This window comes from Coturnix japonica, chromosome 7 (assembly GCF_054131305.1).
Source record: "Coturnix japonica strain WE chromosome 7, WE-NBRP24, whole genome shotgun sequence".
NCBI lineage: Eukaryota > Metazoa > Chordata > Aves > Galliformes > Phasianidae > Coturnix > Coturnix japonica.
In genome coordinates this window covers 15,199,876-15,226,801 of record NC_140669.1, presented here as the reverse complement: position 1 = coordinate 15,226,801, position 26,926 = coordinate 15,199,876, and the positions used below count along the sequence as shown (strand labels likewise).

General features: G+C 40.0%; 1 long non-coding RNA gene across 2 annotated transcripts in view; it reads left to right on the top strand.

The window, feature by feature from the left end:
- The first annotated feature begins 1,121 nt into the window (after positions 1-1,121).
- The window catches only part of LOC107316817 (uncharacterized), a 273,418-nt gene continuing 247,613 nt past the window's right edge, over positions 1,122-26,926 (top strand). Inside the window, exons 1-2 of one of the 2 annotated variants that reach the window (XR_001556594.2) lie at positions 1,178-1,322; positions 17,182-17,293. This is a non-coding gene — a long non-coding RNA (uncharacterized LOC107316817). Of the gene's footprint in view, positions 1,323-17,181; positions 17,294-26,926 lie in introns of both variants that reach the window. The other variant, XR_014948313.1, reaches the window with a different exon arrangement.

Genomic DNA, 26,926 nt, shown 5'->3' with positions numbered 1-26,926 from the left:
TCTCCAAACAAGAACAGCTGTGCCCAGTTCCCTGCTATCCAGTCTGTGCCTTCAAAGTGGACTTCAGAGTCTTTGCAAAACAATTGATTTTCAAGGCAATCTAAGAGTAAGTGCCAAAATCTGATTTCAGACTTAATTCTGCATCTGGCCCTTTGCACAAGGGAAAAAAAGGCCCAGTATTGGCTATTAGGTTTAACTCTAAGTTCAGTGGGAAATGGTTCTTGAACTCTGCCAAAACCCCTGCATTAAGGATAAGTCAAGGCTGAGATATCAATCAATCACTCCAGCGTGAGATACTCCAAACAGATGTAATTATCCCCCAAGCAAGCTCTGTAAGTCACAGCAAGCTCAGCTTAAGTTAGTTCAGTTAAAATAACACTTAAGAAAAAGACACTGGGAAGTTCCCCCATTCCTCTTGCCATGTAATGCAGTAACATTATAATTGCAATTAAAACTTTCTTTGGCTTCAGAAGTCATGTTCTTCCCCTCCTGGGCCCTGTGAGGCTAAGGACAAAGATTTTTGGGATGCAGAAATGGGATGGCTCTGTCCCACTGGAAGGCAGACCCATGTGCTACCGAAGTAGCTGTACAGGGAATGGGAGCAAAGCAGGTTGCTTGTAATGGAGCACCTTGGAGAAACGAAGCTAGCTCTGAAAGCAGAATAATTGGTGTAGCAGGAGGCTGTGCCCATGGTAATCGTTTTTACTGAGATGAAGCTTATTAACATGTGCACTGGTGCATCTGCATTGCCTCTGGGACTCCAGCCCTGCATGGTTCCCCACCATGCTGCACAGAGGTTTTACCTTCTTTTGACCTTGCTCCGGTTTCTTTGTCCTGTTCTGTGCTCTAACTTACCTCTCATCTCACAGGCTTACACACTGTATTTTAAATCCAGCCCAATCTTTCCACGTTTCTCCTATGTTAAATATTTCAGATGTGTTAGAAATATAGTCTGTCCCATTGCTATAATGCATTAGGTGTGTAAAAAAAATTTTGTGCATTGCACACTTTGATGAATGCCCTTTTTAAAGCTGAAATTTTAAGCCATTAGAAATGGCTTACTCTGTGCTTATCAGATGCACATAGGGGTTTATGGGAACTGCTGAGTCACAGCCTGAGCCACTGATTGAACACCTGGGGAAAGGACCTGGTCAGCCCTGGGAGCACAGGTGAAGGCAATTAAGCCATGTGACTTGGAAGGGCTGCAGCCTGGCTGTACCTCTCCTAGACCCCATTGAAGGGCTGACTGCTACCTAGAGAAGGTTCTCTGGTTGGAGGTTCCTCTCTTGTGGGATTTTCCCTGCGAGCCTGAATCTTCAGAGGTGGGTGAGCGCTCTTCTTTTGTAACGCTTTTCTATCATGTTACTTTTTCGTTGTTCCACTGCTTTGATCTTTTTGCTTGTTCAGGGAAAGGTGTATGTGTGTGTACTGTATGGTCACATAGACTCAATCCCTGCTTGAGAGAGAAAAAAAGACAAACTCAGCACTGGTTGTATCCAGATTACACTTGGTTTATCTACAGAGGAATAAAAGTATAACTTCTGTGGGCTAATATGAAAAGGTCAGGAGGCAAACAAGATCTGTTTGCATCTATTCTTTGGTGTGCACTGGAAGCCAGATCCCAACCTTTACCTTCTGATTTACTGTAATAGCACAGCTGAGGCAGAACACAGGTTGGTCAGGGTGTTACCTCTAATCACCACTCATGAAGGCTATAACAAAGTCTGTGTAAGGTACAAGACAAGTGGGGCTTACTGTGCACAGGGTTCAACCCCAAGGTGTTAAATGTCCCAGAGACACACACCTTTAAACAGAGGGTTTGCAGAATGGAGGAAAAAAGGAAGGTGACACAAATTTGCCAGGCTACAAGTGACCCAGCCAGGACAGCAGCAACCATCAGCACGTTTTGATGCCAGGGCCAACCCCATCTGCAGGGCCATGGTTATTCTATGCCTAACAGTAGCTAGAGGTTCTCCAAGACCTTACTGAGTTCTGAGTTAGAACTCCCCACCTGTTAAAGTTGTGGGGGCGTTTTGGACAGTTTTAAGATGCTATTTGGAGACTTAGCCTCCATCCCTGCTGCACTGAAAGCCATGTCTCAGCATAGCCCCATGAGTTTTCCACTCACAGACTCCACACTGAGAATTAGTGGATTTTGTTGGCTCATTTGTTTTGTGAAATCCGGCTGTTTTGCACTGAATGCAGTATGTCTCCAGCATATGCGATTCAAATCAAGGCAATCATCCTACACAGTGTAAATCAATGAGATGAAATGTAGCCATTGACAGCACTTACAATTTTGTCCATTACTATGAAATCCTCTTTCTTTAAATAGAGGTGCTTTTATGAGTCCATTGAAGCATAACTGACAAAGCCTTCAATCCTGGCTATTGCCGAAATAGCACAAAACATAACAGTTGTAAAAGGTACATGTGGTGCATATTTATACAGATTAGAATAAGCACTTTGTTAAATTGCTGCAGTGCATTTGTCCCTTTTCCAGGGTTCTTAGAAACCTTGGATATTTGCTCTTCCCATGAGTAAAATAAACACGTACCTGCAGGCTTACCAAACCTCTCAGCCTCTCCACGTGCTGACAGAGCAAAAAATGTACTTCTACAGCTGTGTTAGAGAAAACGAAGGTAGTGTAATTATTCTTCATGTTAATATAATAGGCTAGTAAGTGTTCCTACGCTTCCTGTAGGACTAATTACATTTCAGTACTGTGAACAATCCCTGGAGCTGCTGCTGTTAAATATTTTTGGAGCAGGAGCGGGGGAGTTTATTTGTACACACCAGAGGAACATGGATTTGAGAAACAGCATAGTGAGGCTCTAAAGCAGCAGTGCTGCTTCTGACATCTGAGTAACTTCAGGCAAAGCAAGAATTCCTAATTGGAACCACGTAACAATTTGGAAAGGCAGCCCTGCCTTTCTATTGACTTCTGAGGAAGGTGTACAGTTTCAGACCAGGTGCTGACACGGGCATAGCCATGCCGTTCCTTGCTGCTGCATCTCTTCTGCTTGCTGTTTCCTGTTGGTGGTAGCAATGCATGCAATATTATACAACTGAAGTTTCTGCACAGCCTGTTGTGTTTAATAAAATATAAATGCAGCACACTCAATGCACCAGTCAACCCTGCAGTGCTCGTCCAGGTGGAGTCACTCTGGATAGATCAATCTGGCTTCATTAGCCACATCTGTGAGCAGGTACTAGTGTGTCCTGCTTGAGCTGTTTGCTCTGAATTGGCCCTGCAGCATAGCTGTGTTGCTGCAGAACAGGTAGCTGGGGCTGGGATTAGGAGCAGCAGTGTAATAAAGCTGTTTGCTGATGCAGGGAGATAATGAGTGATGTTCTATCAATTAAGGGCCAGTGGAGGTGGTGGGTGTGACAAAAATGAACTAAGGGTGTGAAGGAAGGGAAATCCGTGACTGGGAAAGAGAGAAAAGAAGAAAGATTGTCCTGTTCTTTTCTATAGCACCCCCCTCTCCCTCCCTTCCCTCTCCTTCCCTCCCCCCTCCAAAAGATGACATTTAGAGAGAAAAGTATAGGTGCACATTTTGCCAGAAGGAAGTTTGAGCACCGGGGACAAATTGTGTAGGAGGTATGGGGGAAATAGGAATACTTACAGATGTTTCTTTTATATACTGCAAGTTTCAGTTTTGCTTTCAGTGTGTTTACTGAAGATGGTGGGTTGGAGATAAGGTCAAACAGCTCTGTCTTCAGCTACTCTGTGCTGCTCATAGCCTTTTATTGGAATCTCTGGGTCCTGAGTTTCCCATGCAATACTGGACTCCTCCCTCACCTGCAGCTCTTCTAACCTGAAACCTATGGCAGACTGTTTGTTTTCCTTGTGGGAGAAGAACAGAAGCTTCCTTCTTGAAAAGCTGGAACACAAGCACTCTGCTTAAAGCTCTTTTTCATAAGGGTTAATGTTTCTGTTGTGAGAAGAAGGAATAATAATAATAATAATAACTACTCAATTGAAGCGAAGCTCTCCAGGGCGTTTGCTAATTGACCGCTCAATAACCCACAGCAAGGATACTGAAGGGATGTGGCAAGGAGAACAGGATGTCTCTGCAGTCTGTCCCATGCAGGATCAGACTGAAATGTTAGGAAATAAATTGCAGACATTTGCACAGACAGCCAAAGAAGCTGTGAAATAGCTTTCTGGGCTGAGCTCAAGACCTCTCTTGTGGAAGCTGCCAGTGCATGCCTGAGATGATGTTTATTCTGTCTCCACACCCCCTTTCTCCTTGTGATCCTTTTCTTCTCTTTAAACCCTTCTTCCTGATAAAAAGGGACCTGAGCCAAAAGTCTGCTAATTCTGGAAACAGCTTGGGTCTGAGGTTTTGACTTAATTTATCTTTACCTGATGATGTGAGTGAACTACAACCCTATTGACTTCTGCAGTGTTATCCAGGGCTAAAATTGGGATATACCTGATCCACAAAGGAGCCATTGTACAGCAGTTGGCATTTGATCATGTTGGAGAATGAAAGCCATATTTGAGTGAGGCCTACAAGTGCCTCACTACTACACTGTAAACAACTAGATATTACAGTAATGGACAAGGCTGTGAGTGCTAAGAACAGCTTCACATTCACTTTATTGATTTGCAGTGTGCACTGTGATGGTTTGCTGTAATAAATACAAATGCCATAGTGTAGGAATGTCAGAACAACTTATTAAAAATGTGTCTCTTCCCTGTTTGTGCAGGATGGCATGTGCTTCTGCACGGCTGCAGGATTGTGGCTAGGTGGGGATGAAGCTGTGGCTCAAAATTCTGCAGTGCAAGAATTTGGTGTATAAACAAAATGCGTACTGGGCAGCCCTTTCCTTTTGCATTGTGCTTCTATGTAACAGAGAAGAGTTCTGTGTCTCCTATCACATTTCACGTTACTGAAGATACTTTTTCACATCTCAGGAATTGGTACCAGGTCTGAGCTCAGAGTTGGTTCTTTAGCCATTTAAAAAAGCATTAAGTGCCAACATTTCTTTTAACACTGCAATAGCTTTATCTCAGCAGGAAAAGCTTTCAGTCTTTGGTAAGACTATAGGAGAAACAAGAGACCACTGCAGGAGACTACTCATGTACTGGTGCTAAAGACATGTATGCAGTTACATGCATGTATCTCGTGCTCCCAAGTGTAGAATAACAGCCTTTGGCCAGGTTAACAGTTCCCTACACTGCCTGTGCTCCAAGCTGTTCTGCACCGGACTTCTGTGTAGATGCTGAGCCTTAAACATGAGTATTATTCTGGAGTTGATCATCTGGCCCTCAGCAGCTCCAAGTCCCCGGGTAAGCTTGTTGATGACATAAGGTAGGGAAATGTGTGATTTATTATGAGCCCTTAGTCCCGTCACGGCTAACAGATGTCATTGCCGTGTGCATTATTGCTCGTGATTGCTGAAAATAATTCTTTAAGTATTCGATTATATCATCTTGTGTGTTGCTTAGAGCAGGAGAAAGTTGCTTTCTCATTTACTGCCTGGCATTGCATCTCCATTTTCTCCCTTATGAATGTGTTCCCTGTTGCAACAGAAAAAGTTTATCGCAGAAACTGGAGGAATAATTGCATTATTTCAGATGATGCAGCTTCAAGCCATTATCAGAGGGTCTACTTTTGATTTCCCATATTATTTTTGTTTCAGAACAGATTAGGTCAGTGTGGTATCAAGATCCAGATCTCAAACTGTACTACATTCTTATACAGATGTCTGTCTTGTTGATTTTGTTGAAACTGCATGTAAAATTAACTGGCTGATGAGGCACAAAGTGCTCTAGGATTATTAGGGCATATAGGGATGCTCAAAGTGTCGATATATTGTGTTGGCTATTCAGCACGTTAAATGTGAGCTTTTCTTACTGACTTTTCTGCAGAAACCATTGCCACCTGGTGAAAGCTGTTGGCAGTCAGTACCAGAGGCTCTATGCAGTGCTAAAGAGCTGCAATAAGAAACTGAAACATTGCTCTAGTCAATGGAGCCAGTGTAAATCTGAGGCGGAATGGATCAAACTTGAAAACTGACATTGAGATCGTACCATTACACTTGCCCAGAAGGGCACAGATGCAGAATGTGTGCTCGTTCAGAGGTTTGTTGTCAACAAAAGGTTTTCTTAGGTACAGTTTCAGAATGGGCATATTTCTTCTGTCAGAATGGATTTAATACAAGTCTCTGTTTGTTTTTTTTTCTAATAAGTAATTGAGGATATATTTTAGTGACAAAGTGAGGATTTACTGATTGAAAACTGCCCCCAACTCTATTAGTGGACGAAAAGGAAGGTAGAATTGGATAAATAAATAAATGTGTTGATTGCTATGTAGGAGGGACCATACACTATTTAATATAAATAAGTGTGATTTTATGAATTAGTGTGGAGTGCGAAGGGGGCTGAAAAGCCGAGAGAAGTGGTGGTTGGAAATCCCTTGCTGGAAACTCCATTCTGTTTCCACAAGCATGAACAAAAATATCTCCCTTACTCCAAGAATGCACGCTCTGTGTAAATGTTCAGATAGATGCTTCTGTGGTAGCCATCAACCTCTGCAACTTGCAGATGACAACTGAATTTAAAGCCCATGATACATCAGTCAAAGGAGCGTTACTGTGATCATCATGCAGATGGAAAAATGGAAAAATTAGGTAACAGCCCAAACAGAGAGCTTGTGGCAAAACCAGATCCATAAGCCATGATTCCCGGTAGTTGTTCTTTATCCTTGTATTTATAAGAAAAGTTCTTTCGAGGTGAATAACAAGAAATCTCTGGAATTTCATAGAAATCTGTAGACATAACCAGAGAAACTGCCAGGACCACTTATTTTTTGCTCTGTTGAACAACAAAGATAATCTTGTTTAGGGAGCCCTGTGCATTTAGAGATTCCTCTAATGTTCTGGATGTGGATACCACTGAAAATGAGAGACTCTTGAACAGGATAAGGAAGGTGCAATGCAGAATCCCTGAAGTCCCACATTTGGGAGGCATTTCTGGAGAGGGGAGGAGACCCTGCTGCTAACCTCATCTGATGGATAGTCCCTGAGGCACCACTGCCATCTGGTGAAAGCTAGAGCAGCCCATGGGGATGTGTTAGAGAGCCATAAACTGACAGCCTTTACAGCAAGACCAAGCTCAGCAGAAAGCAAACACAGCGTGGCCTGTAGAATTTTATTGAAAGTTTTGCTTCCATTTTTTTTTTTTTCTAAGCCTGCTTTAGATTTCTACAGCAAATCCATAATCCTTTATGCAGTCTTTGTACTGGCTTGCAACAATAATCCACAATTATTATTATTAAACTCTGAGGCCCATCTCTGTGTGCAAATAACAATGCCACCCGCTCTGACTTGGGAAGGTTTCTGTAGGTTTGCCACTTTTGTCTGAGCAAAACCCATTTTCTGAGGCGTGTGAGAAGGAAGTGTCCTGCTGATGTGGTATAAATGCCCTGTTGAGGAGCAGTCAGTAGTGATTACTCCTGCAACATCAAACATCCTTCGTGGTCAGGTTTGTCAAGTAAGAAGGCTCAGGGCTTGTGTTCAGAATGCAAGGGGCTGTTGTCTGTTTGAGCTGGTTTGGATATCCATGCTTAAAGTGGAGTCTGAAGGAGGTAACGTTTTTCTCCCAAGAGGCTGTGGGTGTTTTTCTGTTGCAGCCCTGATATCACACATGGAATTGAGGAAGCTAGCAGGCATTGTCTCTCCAGGGGGCTGATCTAATTTGACCTGTAGGCTGAAATGAGCAGAGTGTAAAACCGCTCATCAGATAGACCTTGGATCAAGTGCCAGCCTCCTGTTATCAGTGTTCAGTGCGAGTGATGTAAGGATGAACAAAATCTCTCTAGCAGAATTTGTACTCCTGGTCTAAATGTCACAGTCTGCTGGGGTGATGGTTATACACAGCCACCTGCTTTCTACTTCATTACTTACTTTTAGAATCAAAGATATTCTTTATGGTCCTGTATACCTTTGAAATTTATTATTCAAGGTCTTGTGGTTTGTTTTAACTTAAAATTTAAGTATCATATTTATGAATAGTATCAACTGCTGTTTTGCCAAGGAGAGACTGTATCAAAATCAATATTATATATTAAATCCTAGGGTCCATTGTTAGTAGATAGTATTAAGACACACTTATAATTTCTTGATGATCTCAGTAGCAGCCCAAAGTCTTTAGTGAGGATTCAGTCACGTTTTGGTCAATCTTTAGCCAAGCTTTTAATGACTTTGTAGCTGCTAGGTTAACTTCACTGCGGTGTAAACCCACAAACTTCAGTGAATTTAAATAGCCGTCTCTTTAAGGGAAGTGGAAAATGCAGAGGCTTAAAAACTAATAGGTTTTTCAACAGCAACCAAAACAAAGGAAACGAAGAGATTTCTATTTTGGATAATCAATTTTGCATCCTAAAGAACATCCTGGGTAAAGTACTGGAAGCTATGAGAAGCCAATTCGTTACACTTCGAGCCAGAACCTAGCTAGAAGCCTGAATGCAGCATGTCATTATGATTAATTATGTGTAATGAGTGTTTTATGAATCTAAGAAAGAAAAGCATTTATTTTGCTGGTATTATGGTGGTAGTGTCTTGTTTTGTTTTAAAGCTGGGAGCGCGAAGCCAAACAGATGATGAAACCCCCTTATTAGCTCTTTTGTTTTGCTCTAAACTATAACGAGACTTACAGGGCCAAGTCTCCATCACGCAGTGGCTTTGTGAGTGCAAGAGAGAAGTATTCAGTTCAGGAGCTCTGGGATTTTGCATTTTATTTTTCTTTTGTTATGTTTAATTCATTTTCTGTGGCAGAAACTCCACAGATTCATCCAGGATGCAAAAAAAAAACATGAGGCAGGAATAGCCCATCTCTTTGTAAGCCTTCAGACCAGACTGTCCCTGGGACTCAGGAGGAAAGCTCAAGATGGTTAAATCTTGGTGATGGGTTGACCAAGGAGACAAAGGGCCAGCACCTATGATCCCACCTGGATTTGGCACCTGCAGGTCTCTCAGTGCCCATGGCCTCACAGTGCCATCCCAGCACTGCCATCTCCCTGTGGTTCCAATGCCTTCCAGACAGGGGTCTGGCTTACAGTAGCAATGTGTATGTGCTGTTGGCTTTGTCCACAGAGGGGCTCTTGCAGGGAAGCTGTGAAAAACCCTTTGGTCCATCCATGGGCTTCATTGGACTGGGGATGGTAGGACAGGATTCATCCTTCTGGTGCTGTTGGAACACTAGGTTTTAAGGAGGAGTTAAAAAAAATTAAAAAGAAAAATAGTGGGAAAAGGGGATGGACACAAAACAAGAACCAAAAACCAAAACAAGAACTGATCTAAAAAAAAAGGGCGAGTCAATGAGAGCCCTGCTCTCTGGCGTTTCCCCCTTGCACCAGGAGGTGGTGCAAAGCCCCTGCTCATCCCACAGACAGGAGACGAATTCCATTTTTTCCAGGGGCTGCTCTCCAACTTGTACTACCCAGGAAAAATGCTGGAGGTTTAACCCTCTCAGTATACCCCTATAACTCTGGTATTCTGGTACAAATCTCTAAGGCTGACAGTGTTAACTGCGAGAAAAGGGGGAAATGCAGAGAAACTTCATGCTGCTAAGTGCTATTAAAATGCTATTATGTTGCAATAATGGTAATTTAAAAAGGTACTGCCAAATGACTTTGGAAGTGTTATGTTTACAGAGCAAGCAGTTCTTGCTGTGCAGAGTGCTGCTTTTTTTTTTTTTTTTTCATTGTGTACAGTTGATTTCTTATTTTCCTTTTTCAAACTTTCATGCACTAATACTAAAATGAAATCCATCTGTGAGATAAATAGATATTCATAAGGCACCGTGTCCATGTGTTTTGATGAGAAATCAACAACTATGTCATGAAAGTGTGCTCTCAGTTACCTATTAGTTAAAATAGAGCTATCGAATGCCTCCCCTTTCTCCTTACTGAAACACAGGAAATTAGTAATAAATAATAAGTAAATTAGTAATAATAGGTTGTGAACTCATTATATGGCCTTTGGTGGCAATTCAACAAAACAGCTAATTTGTTGGTGGTACAAGACTGTACAGAGCACGGCTTTTTTGCTGAATTGTTGTAACATCAGCAACCTGCGTGCATTCATTTCAGGTAAACTCAAGTTTTCATTTTGTGTTTAAAATGTCAGTGCATGTTTACCGAGCTGCCATATGGAGACTTGTATTAATGTAAGAATAACTTTGTATGAGCACAATTTCTGCTTATGCCGGATGAGCCCCAGCTTATTGTTCTGTATACTACAGTTCTGTTTTTCTTTTTCATTCTTTTTTTTTGAAGAAGGGTTTGTAAAAGAGGCATTTGCTCCAGCTTCTCAATTGGTAATGATTTGCAATGCCTATTGTGAAAGCAGGATATTTCAGTGTACTAAAGATGAAATAAAATAATCTTAGAGTTTATTTTTTTGACCCCTTTAACTTTTCTCCTCTCCTGGATAACAAATATATTTTCATGCAAATTTTACATATGATCCAGCTTTAGGAGCTTGCACTTCAAACACAGCCTTCATCAGGCAATATGTACATATGTTGCAGTAAGTCCATCTCAGTTTGACACTGTATTTTTTTAAAGCAACTGTGAAATTAATTTTAACAAGTTATAAGAAAATATACTTTGCCCCTGTGTTGACTTTCTTGCTTTTTAACGTTCTGAGAAAGGTAATTTTTTTTTAAGCCCTACCTCAATAGTAAGAGATGCACATTTTTATTTTATCCTTTGTGCTGGAGGTGGATGTCCCTTTGCAAGTGAGTGGTTACAAAGGAATAATGTTGGAGATAAAATGTAAAATGTAAATATTTAAATATGTTACAAAACACCCAGAGGCATATTCTAAGTTTTGAATCTAAAAGCTTTTAGGATGTTGGACCGGGAGCTGTTGTTTAAAATCATCGCAACTCCACTCGCTTTGATCAGCTGGAACCTGTGCCATTATTTGAACATTATTTTAAGTGCAAGCGCTTTTCCACAGACCTTAAAAAGTTCAGCTTTGCTTATTCAAGAAAATTAACATTCTGAACTGTGAGTTAGATATTAAAAAAAGTCATTTCAGAATATATCCAGATTTTCTGTTCTTGCTAATTTAACATTCCCTTATTATCTTTACAGAATGTCATTTTTCGAGCATGCTAACACAAAACTTATATACCATCGTTAAGGGTCACAGTTTATTGGATTTCATCTCCCTGCTCAAGCAAACATTTGTTTAGTGACACTCTTAAATACCAGGTTATACTCAAAGTGTCAGAAATGCTGCTTGAAAGTTTGAGTAAAAATTTCGGTTCTTTTAAGGCATCTTGAGGAAAGAATGAAAATAGAAAAGCTTCCAATCTGCTTTCTCTGCAGCACCACGAGAAAGCTATTTGGCTGCTGGGATTACTTCAAGATTAATGAGCGATGGGGAAAAAAAAACAACAAACAAGTTATAATTATGTTTGGCAAAAAACATGCATGAAATATAGATTCATAGCTCAGGCATTGTGGATGCAGGTGTATATATCTATCAGTCCTAAGCAATCATTTCATGTGACAGTTCTTGATAGCAACAATTGAACTTACAATATTCTTAACATCACGATGACTTTATCTGGATTTTCATGGTGATAATCTAATGGAAATCTTTGCAATTTATTCTTATTCTTCTGATCTTTTTTTCTCTTGTTTTGTTGCCTCCTCCCCGCTCCTCTTCCCCCCACACCCTGCAAAAATAAAAAGCAATAAGCAAGTGAAGGAAAGTGTATTTTGCACTTTCTTACAACTGATGCTGAAAGTCTGTCACAGCTACCAAGGGAAGCTAAAGAAGCTGGAAACAGAAAGACCATTATTTACAGCTAGCAGGATACAGTATGGCACCATATGGTAGAATTTATCAAATTCTTTCCTTTCTTATGCAAGGCAAATGGGAGCTGTAGACAGTTCCCTCTTGTAGTCCTTGCTATGCTAGTCCCTCATTCATTTACACTGTGAGCTAAATCCTGCTTGGCCCACTGCTTTTACACCCCTAAACCCACTTGTGAGAGCATAGCCAGGAGGATTTGAACCTCTGTTTATTTCTTCCTTTTGCAGATGCGCTTTTGCTAGGGATGCTGTTTGCATTTCAATCAACCAAAACAACGGGACAGATAAATTAATGCCTGACTTGGCTCTTCGCATCCGAGACTGAAATGTTACGTTACTCTTCCAAGGGTTTAAGTTTGCAGGGTGACACTTACCAGGTGTAAGGTGCTGTAAGGTTAAGAAGCATCAAACCTATAATAAGAGTCTGACTTCCTCTTCATTTTGTCTCCTTTTGTGTTACATACTAGGGCAAGGAAGGTCTGCCAATCACTATCATTTCTTTTTCTTGTTCTGTAAAGACTGGGTCGTCACAGCAACAGGCCTGTGACAGGCTGGTATCCATTTAGAGCTCCAGGGGGGTCCTAATAGGATTGAACCAAAAGATCAAGTGAATAGCTTCCTATTTTAGATTTGTAATAACTCTGAACTGCTTGCATATACATGGACCTTGCAGTGTTATGTGGAGACTTTTTACCAGAGAAAATGTCTATTTCTATCAGCACTGTACTTTGGAAAGGATACCCCTTAGCCTATTCCATCTTTGTAAAAAGGAAAAAGAAAACATAAAAAATTAAGCCTATTTCTCTTTCTCTTGCACATACCAAATTGGAAGGTGTCATTTCCTTTCATTAATTCATTTTACTAGATCAAAGTAAATAGTCTGTTTATGGAGAACAAAGAAGCCCCTTTTTGGTATTCTGCTGAAGTCGCTATCAGATTCAGAAGTTTACTCATCTTTCTGAAATCTGGCAAGGCTACATGCTGCCGAGATTACAGCCAAACGACTCATGCAAAACGGGCAAATAAATTCCATGCAAAACAAATTCTAGCAGAGAAAGAATGAGGAAGGGACATTTTGTTGATTTGGGAGGCTCTCAAGAGGTTAGGGCTCTCATTCAGCTTGTGTGGGGGGCTCCAGCAAACCCACAATACTCGGCAGGCAGAGGAAGAACAGCATTAAGTTGAAATTATTTGCAGCGATTATGGAGAATAGATGATGCTTCATACATTTCATTCACAGCCATTTACTTGTTGCTACTCTTTATTAAGAACAGCACATTATGTGGAACTTCTTGTAGGGTAAGATCTCGGGAGTAAACTTGTCAAGATCTAGCTCTAGGAATTATAAAACATGTATATATTTTTAAAAGGCTAAACACTGGTAGCTTGTTTTTTTGTTTTTGTTTTTTTTTTCTTAAAGCAGGGCTTCTGAAGCATCTCATTCAGAGAGGAGCAGCAGATGAGGATGCCATGTAAGCCTGATAATCCAAAGGTTTCGTAGTCTTTTCTCAAGGCAACAAGCAAGCTCCAGCTCACTTTAGGGAGGCAGTTGACTGCCATGTTAGTTGAAGACCCCTGAAGCTGTCTTGCTTAGTATGGACATACGTCAATTGTTGTAACACTATGAGAAGCTGTCATACTTGTCTTGGTGAGGTCTTTTAGATACTATCCTTGTACTCTTTTTTTTTTTTTTTTTTTGTCTGCTTAGATCATAATCAAAGTCAGGTGCTGCAACCAGCCTGAGACTGTCTCTCTTCCATCTTAATCTTCTCTACCCTTCCCACCAAATATTTTGGTTTTGCACAAAGCCTGCCTTCATCATCTTAATACCAGTATTAGAAGCAGAAGGGTCTTATTTTCAAATATCTTATAATTTCTATACTGAAAGTGTGAGACTCACACATGCAAGAAATATTCATAAGACCTGTGATTGGATAAGTAAATTCTTGTATTTTTCATATAGGGTTGTGGCACACACATATGTTCCTGGTGCTTTTATCAGTACACATTTTAAAAAGGGTTTTGCATAGATTAGGGACTCAAAGGTACTCATTTAATTAGAATTAGGGGCATCCCTCTGGGAGGAAGGATTATGCAGGTAAAATACTAGGACTGTGATCCATCAGCCTATAGGGACAATGGCAAAACTGCAGTTCATTCGTTTGGGCCCTGTGTGCGGAGTTAAGATACATAACAATGAGCACTAAGATGAAGGGAGTGCCAGGACAGAGACCATATAGAAAACCTAGGAGCATTTGAAATGGGCTTTGAATGGATCTTCCTGGGCATGTTTTCCCTAAATCCAAATTTCTCAAACTTCACTTTTGCATTCAGTCAAATCAAATAAGAAACGTACCAATCAGATTTCTATAAAGTTCTTTACAAGGATTCCTGTTAGTTTTTATTCAGATTTCCTACTGTCCACAGAGTAATGCTTTCTGAAAATCTGGAGTGAATTTTGAAGTTATATGCATATTTGTGTAGGAATTTTAGTCTTCCTTTGATGGAGATCTTTAGCATATTCTTTGAGATTCAAAAAAGCGAGTTGTTTTTTTTTTTTTTTCCTATAACTTACCTTTGATAGACCTGTGTTATGAAGACTTTCATTCTGGTTAAGGGAGTATTTAAGATTCTTTGAACAGAACAGAAAGAATGTCTTTATTTACCTGTAAACCCTGAAATTTTGATGAAATTATCCTGGAGGTTTTGAAGTTGAATTCCAGATGTGAAGAAAGCAGAAATCTTCTATGACAAAAATCAAGTTCCTGTCCCCTACTCTGTTGCTGATCATGTTGAAACTCCCCTAAAGTTTTCATTGATAAAAATCTATCTTTGTGGTTAACAAAACTCTGGGACTTTAAAAGATTATTCCACCCATTTCTGTGAACTTCCTTCTGGCTGTGCTCAAGGCCTCACCAAGCTTGTGAGTGCTAAGCAAAGCCTATGTGACTGCTTGGAGATGGATTCTTCCATCACAAGGAGCAGGAGAAACAACTTTACTGGGCTTTTAGGATAAATTCATAATGTTTTGTTTTTAAGCGTATGAGCTGGGCAGTGTTTTGTGTGTGTTTGTAGGTGAAGAATTTTCTCAGAGAAAAGTGGTGGTTTCTAACTGTGTTGAGACCCACGGCTATTTCTACCACCTAAGGACTAAACCTTTTCCAACTGGCTTCTGAGTCAGACTTCAGGGGTTTGGTGTCTCTGATAAAATGTTTCATACAGGACCCTGAATAAACATGCTGTTACAAAGGTGTCCCTTCAGACTGTCTCCAACTGTTGTAATCCTGACTCCTGTTAGTCACAGATTCTTTCTATGGGGAAGAAAAATGTTTTATTTAAGCATGACATCTGATACATGCTGTTTTGTCCTGATCTAGACTAAGCTGTCCAGATCAGGAGTGGTCACCTTTGCTATTATTCTGTAACCTGTCCGCAAGAGAGAATTACTTTTTGTTTTATGTTGTGCAGTACCTGGCTCCTGGCATGATGCTAGTACAAATAATGATAACGTACAGCAGCTGGCACAGCAGCATTCTCTGTTCTCCACACTTGGCACTGCCATAAATGTGATAGTGCAATACCTTCAGTCACCACAGAGAATTACCTCTTGCTGAAACTAAATGGATGTGGATGTTTTTGATGATAAATCTGCCTGCCTTGGTCTGTGCTTTTCTTTATGCAATTAGCTGGAGTGAAGGATGAGATTTTTATTTTTTTTTTTTCTAACAAACTGTCTGCTTTTGGACTGCAAGAATAAGTAGATTCTTTCCCAAGCTTTGTCTGACAATAGCACGATGGAGAACTAAGCTGCCACCAGTGTGATGGATCCCTTGGAGCTTCCTGACCCAGCTCTGGCTGTGACACTTTACCTCAGCCCAGCTTCGAGCAAAGGCTCCATGTTCACCACACATCTTACTTCCCCCCTCCCCCCCTGCACTCCCCCGCCCCCTTCCAGAAGATTCTGATTTGCAGCTACTCCACAGCCCTGCCCAGCCTGGCAATTGCCCCATGAACTTGGCTGAACCTTTTCATCTTATATTTGTATAATTTTCCTTTTGATTAGACAAAGTATCCTGAACAACTCACAAGTTATTATGAGATGGGAGCATTTGTATGGCAGATCAGAAAATGTCTGTTTCCGTAACTATATTGAAAGAGTCTACTTCAGCTTCCATGTTGTCACGGTTTAAACGAAAATCTACCTGTGTCCATGACAGGGGGTCTGTGGACCCCACAGGGCCGCTAGGCCGAAAGGAAAATTTAATTAGGAAAGGAAAACAGCGGCAACGATCTAAGGAGGCACACTTATTTACTAAATACTATATCAAAATACAGGATAACACAATATAATATAATTTGAAATTAAGCTAACGAATCAAGCAAAATAGGAGAGAGAATGAGTCCCAAAACCGAGAGGCCTAGTGTAAACTCTAGGCAAAACAGCGAAGGCTCCCACACGCTCTCCTGGACGCCAGAACTCAAAAGACATCAGTCCAGCCTGGGATTGAGATAATACAGTGTCCAGGTCCCGTGACCTATCTCTGACCGTGATGTTATCTGGGATATGCAGTCTTCTTCTGTAAGTTGCACATTCAGTAAAATTATTCATGCTTTATATGATGTTGTGATGTGGAATACTGATAGCAAAATTACAAAATTATTAAACCATGACACATGTAAACCATATATAGGTTGTGAGTAAGTTTTACCAAGCAAGACTGTAGCTGCTGAGAGTCTGAGAAAGGACTTTTAATGGAATAAGGAAAATATCTCCTAAATCAATATAGCAAAGAGAGCAAGTTTTTTGTTTTTTGTTTTGGTTTTTTTTTTTACTCATTATCTTCTATTTAAAGAATCGTTTAAGTGTATTCCATGTACCTCCTAAAGTTTTGGGGATTTATTGCTGAAAATGTCTGGCACTTATGTTTGGTGACCCTATAAGATACTTTTATGTTAATCTTTCTCAAAAGGGAGTGTGCTTCTGCAAACAGTTATGTGCAGGGTGAGGCTACATGCAAAGCTTAACCCAGGTCCCAGTTGCAAACATTCAGGCTCAAGCTTGAACTCCTTTGTCTAATTACGCTTTCTCAGAGGGCTGCTGTAAAGCATAATTCATTGATTTTAGAGGGGTCTTGAATGGACTTGTAGGTATCTCTCCACATCTATTGCTTTTAATTTAGGCTTTCTAAAAGGCCTCATTCTCATTGGACTAATTCTCATTCTCTGGCCAAGTTTTCTGTGCCCTTAGTGGATCAGAACATTGCTAGCTGTAGCATTTTGACATGTAGATGCGTGGAAAGCACTGCTCCCACACTTTTTTACTTTCTCTTCCAAGGAATAAAATGAAGAATTTGATAATGGAGTTGGTGGTACTTCCACTTTTGTAAATGGATGTGGAAGAAGCTGCTATTGCAACAAGTCCCTCCATCTGTGAACCCAGCAAGGTGGTGAGTGCATCTCTGTGATATAAATCCCTGAGTATCTACTGTTTAATATGGTAGGCAATAATTCTCTCTCTTTCTGCCTTGATGCAGAGTCTCAGTATCAGAGTAGATGTGCCCATTTCTTTACTGGTTGCCATGCCTTAGACCACAAGGTCCTTTGGTACTTCTGTGTGAATTACTCCAAAAAGAAATAGGTTTTATGGAAGTCTATATGCCTTCTCTAATTTAAATAAAGCAAGCAACGTAAGGACCACTTTTGGCTGCTGTTTAAAGCCACGTGGATCCGTTCTCCATGAGATCAGCTTCTGCATTTTTAAACAGCATTAGGCCAAGGACGATCTTCTGTCATTACTACTTAGTCTTAACCCTCCAGAGGTCACATAGTGGTACTACTAGGTTTTTGACATGCCTTTAAAAATGGAGAAAAAATGTTCTTATATGGTGATAGTGTAATGAAACACAACCATCCACTGGCCAGTGGGACTCTGGAGGCAGAGATATGTGGGGATTTTATAGTGTTTGTGAAGGATACTTTATGTTCTGTAACATATGGTATTGTTGTTACTCTTTGATTTGTAGTTTTGGGCAGACACGTTCTCATAACCTTTGTGCGCCTTCGGCTTTGGAGGTCCTAAAGCTGCTATTGTTCAGTCAGTTTCCAAGCTCAAGAAGAATGTTTTCTTCATAAAGAATATGTTAAATATTACCAGAATTTCAGCATCAGTTTTATATTTCAGGCATACGATTTGGCATGTTCTGTAGATGACGATACATAGCTTTTAAGTTATGATTTAATTTAGATTTTTTAAATTAAAAAAGCAGCTGTTTTCTCTACATGTGAAATGTGAGTCCACTTTAACTTCACTTATATAAGTGCCATTTTCAAGGTATACTATATTGTATAACCCAAGAGCAAATAAGGCTGGATTCAATGTAAGCACATCTAGTTGCCATCTACCACTGAATGAGTGCAGGGCTCGGCTGAGTTGGACAAATCATTGTCAAGGGCTTGGATAAAGTTTATTTTTCTCTCTTTTCGTTCTCTTGCCAGACATACGTACAGTCTCTTTGCTGAGTCTGAAGGTTGGTAATGTAGTTTATGGGAGTTACAGCGGTGTAACAAGTTTCAGTAAAGGGTAAACTGGAAGGTGGTAGAGGAGAAGGCACAACTTTTGGATTACATGCCGAACAACTATATTGGCAGAAAAGTCCGTGTGCAGAGAGAGAATGAAAGAGAATGTATTATTTAAGTTCTGTTTCAAGAATGTGAGGAGTCAGTGTGTGGTATGTGAAGAGGGTAAAATTCCCCTCGTGTTTAGATGTGTTGCTGATGCTGTGGTAAGTCGTAAACAATATAGGCTGAAAGATGCTATATGGAGTTCTAAAAGATTAATTTCTTCAGTAGGGCCTGGATTTTTTCAAGTCTTAAAACCCTGATGCCTTTGCACGGTGTTTTGCATTAGATTATTTTTCCTAGGAAGGTTTGCAGTTTGTTCACCCCTCCCTTTTTGCATGTGCTTTCATGAACTTCTTAAAAAAAAAAAAAAAAAAACAACCAAAAAAAACCCTGCTTTTTCTGGATAGTTCAAAGTGATGAATACAGTCAGGTTATTCAGATGTGTTAACTGCTATGTGTTGTTGTAGGCAGGGAGGTCAAATCTTTAGGAGCACAGTAATCGGAAGTAACTTAGGATAGAATCTTGCCACACTAAGGAAAACAGCTCTAACTCCAATAGCAGACAATAAATGTTCTCAATCAGTGTCTTTTTTTTTACTTACTGCTGTGTAGTCAGAAGCAGCTGTAGTGTAGACAGGATCCAGCACTTGAGGATATCTGCACAGGGAGGGACGGTAGGTCCATTTTTCACGCATCTATCTGCTCTCAGAATTTCACTTGCGTCTCTTCTTGGGGCGTCTTAGGAAGCAGTGCTAAAATAATGTCCTTGACATTTCCTGCACTTCATTCCAGGTATTGCACATCATTTATATGCAGTCTCACAATGGAATAATTTTTTAAAGATATTGTGGGTAGCCGAAATATGTGGAACTACTTATATGAGGACAAATTTCAGTGTAAATCTTAATGCTATGTGCTTTTTAGTCATTTATTTATATTTTTAAGTGGAATTCTTTCCATGTGCAGCAGTCTATGGTTAAAACTGGGCAAATAAGTTCATTGTATCCCTGCGTCCTGTTAAATCAAAAATCAAAAGGTTAAAGGGATGAGGAAAATTCAGGGTAATCCACAATGACTTCCTGCAATTAAAAAAAAGTCTTTCATGCGATTGGCTAAAATAATTATTTGAGGTCAACAGCTGTAACAGAAAATAAGCAATTTATTTTATTTTTTTGCATTTTTTAATATTTAAAATTTATTTAAACTATTCATGTGAAAAATACCTTATTTCATGAGATGTGCCAATAATTTGTTATGAGCTGCTAACATGCTTCACTCAGAAAATGGTTCAGTAAAATGTCCAGATGCTGCTTCTTCATTTGATTTTGCTATTTTCAAATTGTTTGCTGAATTTGACCTGAATTTTCAGATATTTCTACATGTTGTCCCAGCATGACATTTCCTGACAAAGATAATTGCCTGAAAAGTGGTATCCTGTTACACTGGACGTACCCTCTGTGCCTGCAAGGCACTGGTAGAGAATGGATGTTGAAAGAAGAGACTGATTACTCTTCACATAAGGAACCTCCTCCAAAATCCTCCAAAAAATTCTGCTAAGAGAAGTAGAATCGTTAATGCAAAGTCTTTCACTGGGTGAAGTTCGGTACGGAATGAAAGTGATAAATCAGCGACTTAAATCAAAACTCGAGGTCCATAAATTCCTTTTTCAGCAGTAGGTTAAACTGTCAGGTTTAACAAAAGCTTACAACGCTTGCCTGCTTTCTGGTTCTGAGGCTGTGAGTGCTATTGCTACCAGGTGTCATGCTCACTGCTGAGCCCTTCCACATTGAGGAAGCCTCGGCTTGGGGCTACCTAGGACCTGACTTTGCAGCAGTGTGTCCAACATGTTATTCATATGCATTCAGCACTGCCTTGATAATAAACTCTAAACCTGACAGATTATCCACAATCACATGTGATAAACTTGCTTTTAAAAAAGACTAATTCTGCAACTACCATTCTGATGTTTCTTTCTAAATAATCTGACTAAAAAGTCAGATTAATTGTAAATTTCTTGGTACTTGATTTGATTCTGATTTAAAACCAGATCACTGAGATGTTTGGTGGTAAAATATGTTTTTGCTTGCCATGCAAATTTTCTGGAATCATTTTATTTCTTCAAGTGATCTCTCAGCATCACTTGTACCACCTCAGCTTCTGCTGCATTGTCCTTGTTACAAGTCTCTCAGCATACCCTACACAAATCCTTCTTTTTGGGTTTCATAGTTCAGTCAATTTAAATTTGGGCCATAAGACTTTTTTTGGGATAGAAGCAGCTCAGCAGAAAGCATGCTGACATGCCAGCAGCACCTTGAAAAGACAGCAGAGATCACAGGGATTGCAGGGACTGTGAACTTCGCCTGAGTGTGTCTGTGTGGAGTTTAGAAAGATCTAAAATGGACTGTTGTGGAAAAAAGCAGGAGATGTTGGAAAGGAACTGGCTGCAACTGGACAAAAGGGACCCGAGTTTTATGGTCTGCTCAGTCCCTTGAAAAGGAACGTTAAGTTAATTTTAAATGTTGCAAATGCCTTCTGCAGGGCATCTGCTGAGCAGAAATTTCCTCTGCGCTTCTCAAAGTCTGGTTTAGACAGGCTAATAAATCTCTGCCTCCCTTCAGCTGCAGAGGGTTGGCATTTTATGGCTTCAGAAGGTGAAGAAGAGAACGTTACATCTTGTATGAAAAGATAATTCTAGGACAGCACCAAAGGAGTACACAGACTTTGTCACTTAATGCTCTCTGCTAAGTAGCTGAGCGTGTTGTTTTAATGGAAAACAAAGGCTCGGAGTGCAGAAGAAATAAGAAGTGAGAAGGCTGAGTAGACAGAAAGGAAACAGATTTGTTTGCAGAGGAGGCTGGGGAGACGTAAGGAAATCTGTATGCGTGCACATGATTTGTGGTTGTCACTGGAGCTACAGAGTGGCCAAAATCAGATTCTACAAACTATATTCTATGTCACTGATAAATGAATCAAAATAATATCAATTCAAGATATTGACTTTATTAATTCTTAGTTTTTGAGTATACCCAATTTGAAATGCTCAACAAAGTTAGGAGTACATACACTTGATAGTGCATTTTTATAGGTTGTGTTTAATTCTATCTACAAGAGACGAAAGCTAAAAAGAATGTGAACATTCATAACACAGTGATTTAGTGCAATACATAAAATTACTGGCAAAATAATAAAGTTGTGTTTAAAAATGTAAGGAATAAGTTCCAGTGATGCCATAAATTCCAAGAAAATATTTTAGAAACTACAAAATAGGAATTTATTACGGCTTGTCTGGAATAACAATTTCTCCTTGGCCAGCAAAACACAGCTTTAAATCTGTGAATGAGTAGCAAAGTTCTTTTTATCTGAAGTTTTTAGATCTATGTCATTTCTTAAATTCAAAATACTAAAGTAACACATTAAAACAAGTATTATTTTATCGTCAAAATGTAATAACTTAAATACAAACTATGAAGTTTTATGCTTTGTATGACATTTGCAAAGTGTTGAGGCTCAGTGAGACACTCTTCTTTTTTTTTCTTCTTGTGAGATGATGTCAAGAGCTGCATTAGTAAAGTGGTGCCCGGATCTCAGTGCAAAGCTGCTGAGATTGCTATGGGTTTGACAGTCACCATCTTGTCTTCTAGTTCAGAGTCTCACAGTTCAACTTCTAATGAAAAGCATGCTTCTCTGAGCAGTATAGCTATGCACGCAAGATTAGTGCTGTTGCTGAGTTCTGTATGCTGGCACGGAGGGGCTTCTGTTACATCTTCTGCTCACAGGATTCCTCAGCTGAAAGGAAACTCATCCAGAATGTCTGAGGCCTGAACTCAGCTCTTGATCACTTTTGGCTGAGGAAACAAGGATCTTTATAGCCTTCTAAATGCGTGCATGTCAGTGCTGTGATTATAAAAGCCTCCTGTACTCCTTGTTTGAGTGTGCTGTTTGCATGCAAAGCACTTAGCTTACTGCTGAGTCTGGATTACCTTGTAGGCGAGCAGTTCATCCCTGTACTGTGGCTGCAGACTCCAGGGAAGCTAGGAGAGGAACCTCTGAACTTTTTAAGTCAATTTTCCACTGGAATCCCTTTCTTTTTTTGCTGGTTCCTCCTGCCTCTTAGCAGGGCTCAGACAAGATCATTGAAGATCTGACTGGTTTTATTGGCCTCTGTGTTGCAAGTGTTGCAAATCCTTCCATAGCTCCTTGGGCTTTTTGCTGGCAGGTGTGACCTTGGTGACTCGGTTCTATGAATGTGGCCAGGTTTTGATGCTGGTGAACCTTTAAAGCATGTGAGCCACAGCCAGAAATGCTAACATGCAAAAGCAGAGTACTGCAGTGCTGAGATCCTCATGCTAATCATTCCTGTAGTGCTCTAAGTGAAAGGGGGTGGAGAATTAAGTGACTGCCAGATTAATAAAAGCTTGATGTTCCTGCCCTAAAGATTTTACTATCGAAAATTCAGCTGCATGTTATGACCCATATTCAAGGACTTTTGAAATCAATTAAAATGCTTCCATTCTTGTCACTGTTGCTATTCTTATCACTTTTGAGCTGTGCATTGCAGAGCCATCACCGAGAGTGATCTTGGGCAACGCAGAGGTGATATTCTCTCGTTTATCCTCCAAACTGATGACATTTAGTTATCCTTAAAGGCAGCTCCAGGAGCCCTGTGATTCATCCCTTTTTGGTTGTAAGCCTTGTGTTCTGCATGAATTTGTGAAGCCATTCACTGCAGAGTGGATATTTCATGTCTGTCGTGGGTCTATCAGACCTGCTTTCTTTGAGAAGATACAGAGGGATACAGACTGTTTCATCTGTTTCATGCTTTTACAGCTTGAAATGTTTGGAGGGTTCTATCCATCACATCCCTCCCAAAGATGTCATGGTAAACAAGTGGTGGGGTACACTGTTGTTTTGAAATGCAGTGCAGGTAAATCCATGCTCACATTTAACTGGCTGACCTGTATGTGGGTTTCTGTCCCTCTGGATCAGTACAGAACTCTGAACAAATAAAGAATGTGCTGAAGAAGATGGATGTGGTTGAGTCTTTACCTTCCAGGTATGGCTAAAGGTCTGTCTGCAGGTTTGCTGATAGCATTAACTTTCTTGAGGGATGGGAGATCTTGCAGTGTTCTAGATAGACTAGGTATCAATGACATGAGATTCAACAAAGGAAAATGCCAGGTGCTGCACCTTAGTCGGAGTAGTGTCAAAAACAAGTACAGACTGGGAGACAAGTGGCTGGAGAGCATCTCAGCAGATGAGGATCTGGGGGTATTTGGTCAACAGCGGCTTCCACATGAGCCAACAGTGTGTTGTGGCATCTAGGAAGGCAAACCTCATTTTGGGGTGCATAAAGCACAGCATAGCCAGCTGGTCATAACAGGTGATTCTCCCACTATGTTTAGCATTGATGTATCCTCAACTTGGATAATGGCCTCAATAACGTGTTAATTTTTTGTTAGCTCTGGAGTGGTCAGGCAATTGAACTTGATGATCTTTGTAGGTCTCTTCCAACGGAACTATTCTGTCCTATTCCATTCAGTGCTAACAGTTTAGCCACTATACTGCACATCTCAGAAACAGTAGTCACTTAAAGATGTGAGCTAAGGATTATGAAGGTATGTGTCTGAAGCACAATATACAGCCTGCACTGGTTGCAAGATGGAATAAAAAGATGTTTAAGCTGGTTTCCTTTTTGTTTAATGTTGTTGTTTACTTATAGGCGATTCAGATTGGAGAAGGCTCCTAGATTTTAAGATGATTTACCTCCTTTGTATTGCAAATGGTCATCTGGGAACCATTTTCATCTGTGTAGTATCTCCAGTCTTCAACAGGGGTTGCATATATGTGACCAGTGACCAAAGTGGTTTAACTGTGTCGATGTGAGAAAGGAAAAATAAGTCAAAGGGCCTATTTCTGGAGGGATCAGCCTTTTCTCATGCAAGTGGTCTTTTCTTTCATGTAGAGAATCATCCCAGAGTTCTGGCAAACCAAGAGAGTTTTTTTCTGGGTTATTTGCTGGGAAAATGCCAATAATGCAATTTAAAACCTCACAGAGCCCACATCTTATTTTTTTCCTAAGTTTCCCAAATGTGTTGTTTTTTGCATTCATATCACTCAATAATTCAGTCCTGATCTTCCCGTCTGTCTTCATTTTATGTCCCATTTTGGGGTTTTGAATACACTCCCTTTTCCCCAAATATCCTGTCGCATACCAGAGGTGTAACCATATCCACAGTCTTAACTCCAGGTGGCTGGAAGCTGATTCTGCATAAATTAAAGAGAAAAGGTACATTCTTCTCTTCCTTCCCAGAACATTGCCACAAATTAAACTTATAGACCTTAAGTCTAGTCAGAATAAAACTGTGTCCACCTCTAGTTCAACGGTGCTCCATACTTTGCAGTCAGACCAACAAAATTTGCTTCCAATCATTGCTAATTCTTTGCTTTCTTTCATAGTCCTTGAAGCTCACTGGCTTTGCCCAGATTCCAACGTAACCTGTTGGCATGAGAGAAGTGGGTAATCTCACATTTACAAGCAACTACGAAAATAAATGCATTAGATTTCAATTATAAAAATAGAACTCAAAATATGTCAGAATTTATTCCCATTTCCAGATGAAAATTAATTTTGGGCACATTTATACATAAAGAAACTGTTATGAAGTCCAGCGTTTTCTATCTTATACTTGAAGATAATCTGGAACTATTGCAATGCAGACAACTGCCCTAGAAGTTCAGTGTTCCTTCTGCACATGGATAAGCCTGGTGAGGGTAAAGGCTTTGCTGTCATGTCAGCTGCTGAACACACTGATCAGCACTACATGTCAGTCAGTATTATTTGATTAGGCTCAGTGGAACTTTGAGGTTCTGTAGCTGTTGCATTTTCATACAAACTATATTTAGTTAGAAATTAGTAGCTTTGAATCCTGAGTGAAATCTGCAACCAGCTTTGCCATTTGAATTCTAGTCTGAAATCAAATGAAGCATCTGGAAAAGATGTCCAAACAATTCATTTGTTGTTTCCACTCAGAAAAACTATGTGCTTCATACTCATATATTATTTCTGTAGCAATTAAGACAATTTTTGCAAGGAAATTAATACTGGATGAGTATTTCCTATGTATGTAATTCTAGGACACAGAAACCAAACCAATTGAAAAGGCTGGCTGTGTCTAGGGTTCTAAATAGTCACTTAAAAACTTTTGGGGAAAAAAAAGAACATCCACCTGATGCATGGGTTAATTTAAGTAAACTACAGCAGTCATCACCAGTGTAGAATATTGCTGTCATTACATACACCAGGACATATTACCTACCCTCAAATTCTTTTAGTACTTTTATAAGTCTCTCTTCTCTGCTGTGAAATCAGCACTACTAAGTGAATCCAGCACGACTTCTTTAAAACTAAATGATAGCATTCTGGATTTCTATTTTTTCTCTATGGCAAGTCCAGTCTGTGTTTGATTTAATTAGAGTATCCATCGTTAGCCAAAAAGAAAAGGTTTGTAGTAGTATTGTTTTGATACTTTATTATTTTCAGAAAATCCATTACAAGTTTGATATCTACTGTCAGAGATGAGATAAACAAAAGATGAGCGCAGTATGCTCTGGCGCTGGGTGAGCTTACTGCAATACTGGTCAATTATAAGACTTTTTCATGGCTCCTACGCTCCTTTCTGAAATGTTAAAGGTCTCACTAATCTTATCAGATCATTGATTACCACCTGCTGAGCACAACAAAGAGACAAAGAATGTGTAGTTCCATCACATTCAATACGTATCAGTTTATTTTCACTCTTTCCTCACATCCAAAACTATTCTGTTTCTTTAAACAAAGTGAATATTGAAATTGCTTTGTTCAAAATGAATGCCATGTGCCTCTGCTAATCAACATCTGTTTCGACATCATGCCAGGTGATACAGCGCACTGTAATCTAATTGCAGCAATGGGGTTGTTCATGCCAGGGATGCAGCTTTCACCCACGCTGACTACAATGGACAGCAAAGGGGAAGTTTCCATGGAGCTTCATCCTGCTTCATCCCTTTCCTTTAGCTCTGTCTCATGAAACAAAGCCATAAAGAGTGCTTGTTTGTTGCTGGGAAGGATGTGGAAAAGTTTCTTCTCTGCAGTGGACTTGGTAGTAGCACAGAAGATTGCCTAATTAATATAATAAATGAGGTGAGAATTGTGAAAAGATGCTTCTTTTCAGAGCTGAAAATTGAAGCATGTGATACTCTGAAAGCTCTGATTACAAATCTTCCTTATACAGAGACATCAAAGCAGTGGGACTGGAAAAAGCCCTAAGGGGTTTGTGAAACAGTTTTGACTAAAGATGGGTATAACTAATATGGGTCAAAGCTTGCATTAAGTGGATAAGAATTCAGAGTTTGTCAGCTTATTGCTTTCTACTGGATTGCCAGAATTTGGCAGGATGTATCAAGAAGATAATCTCTGTTAT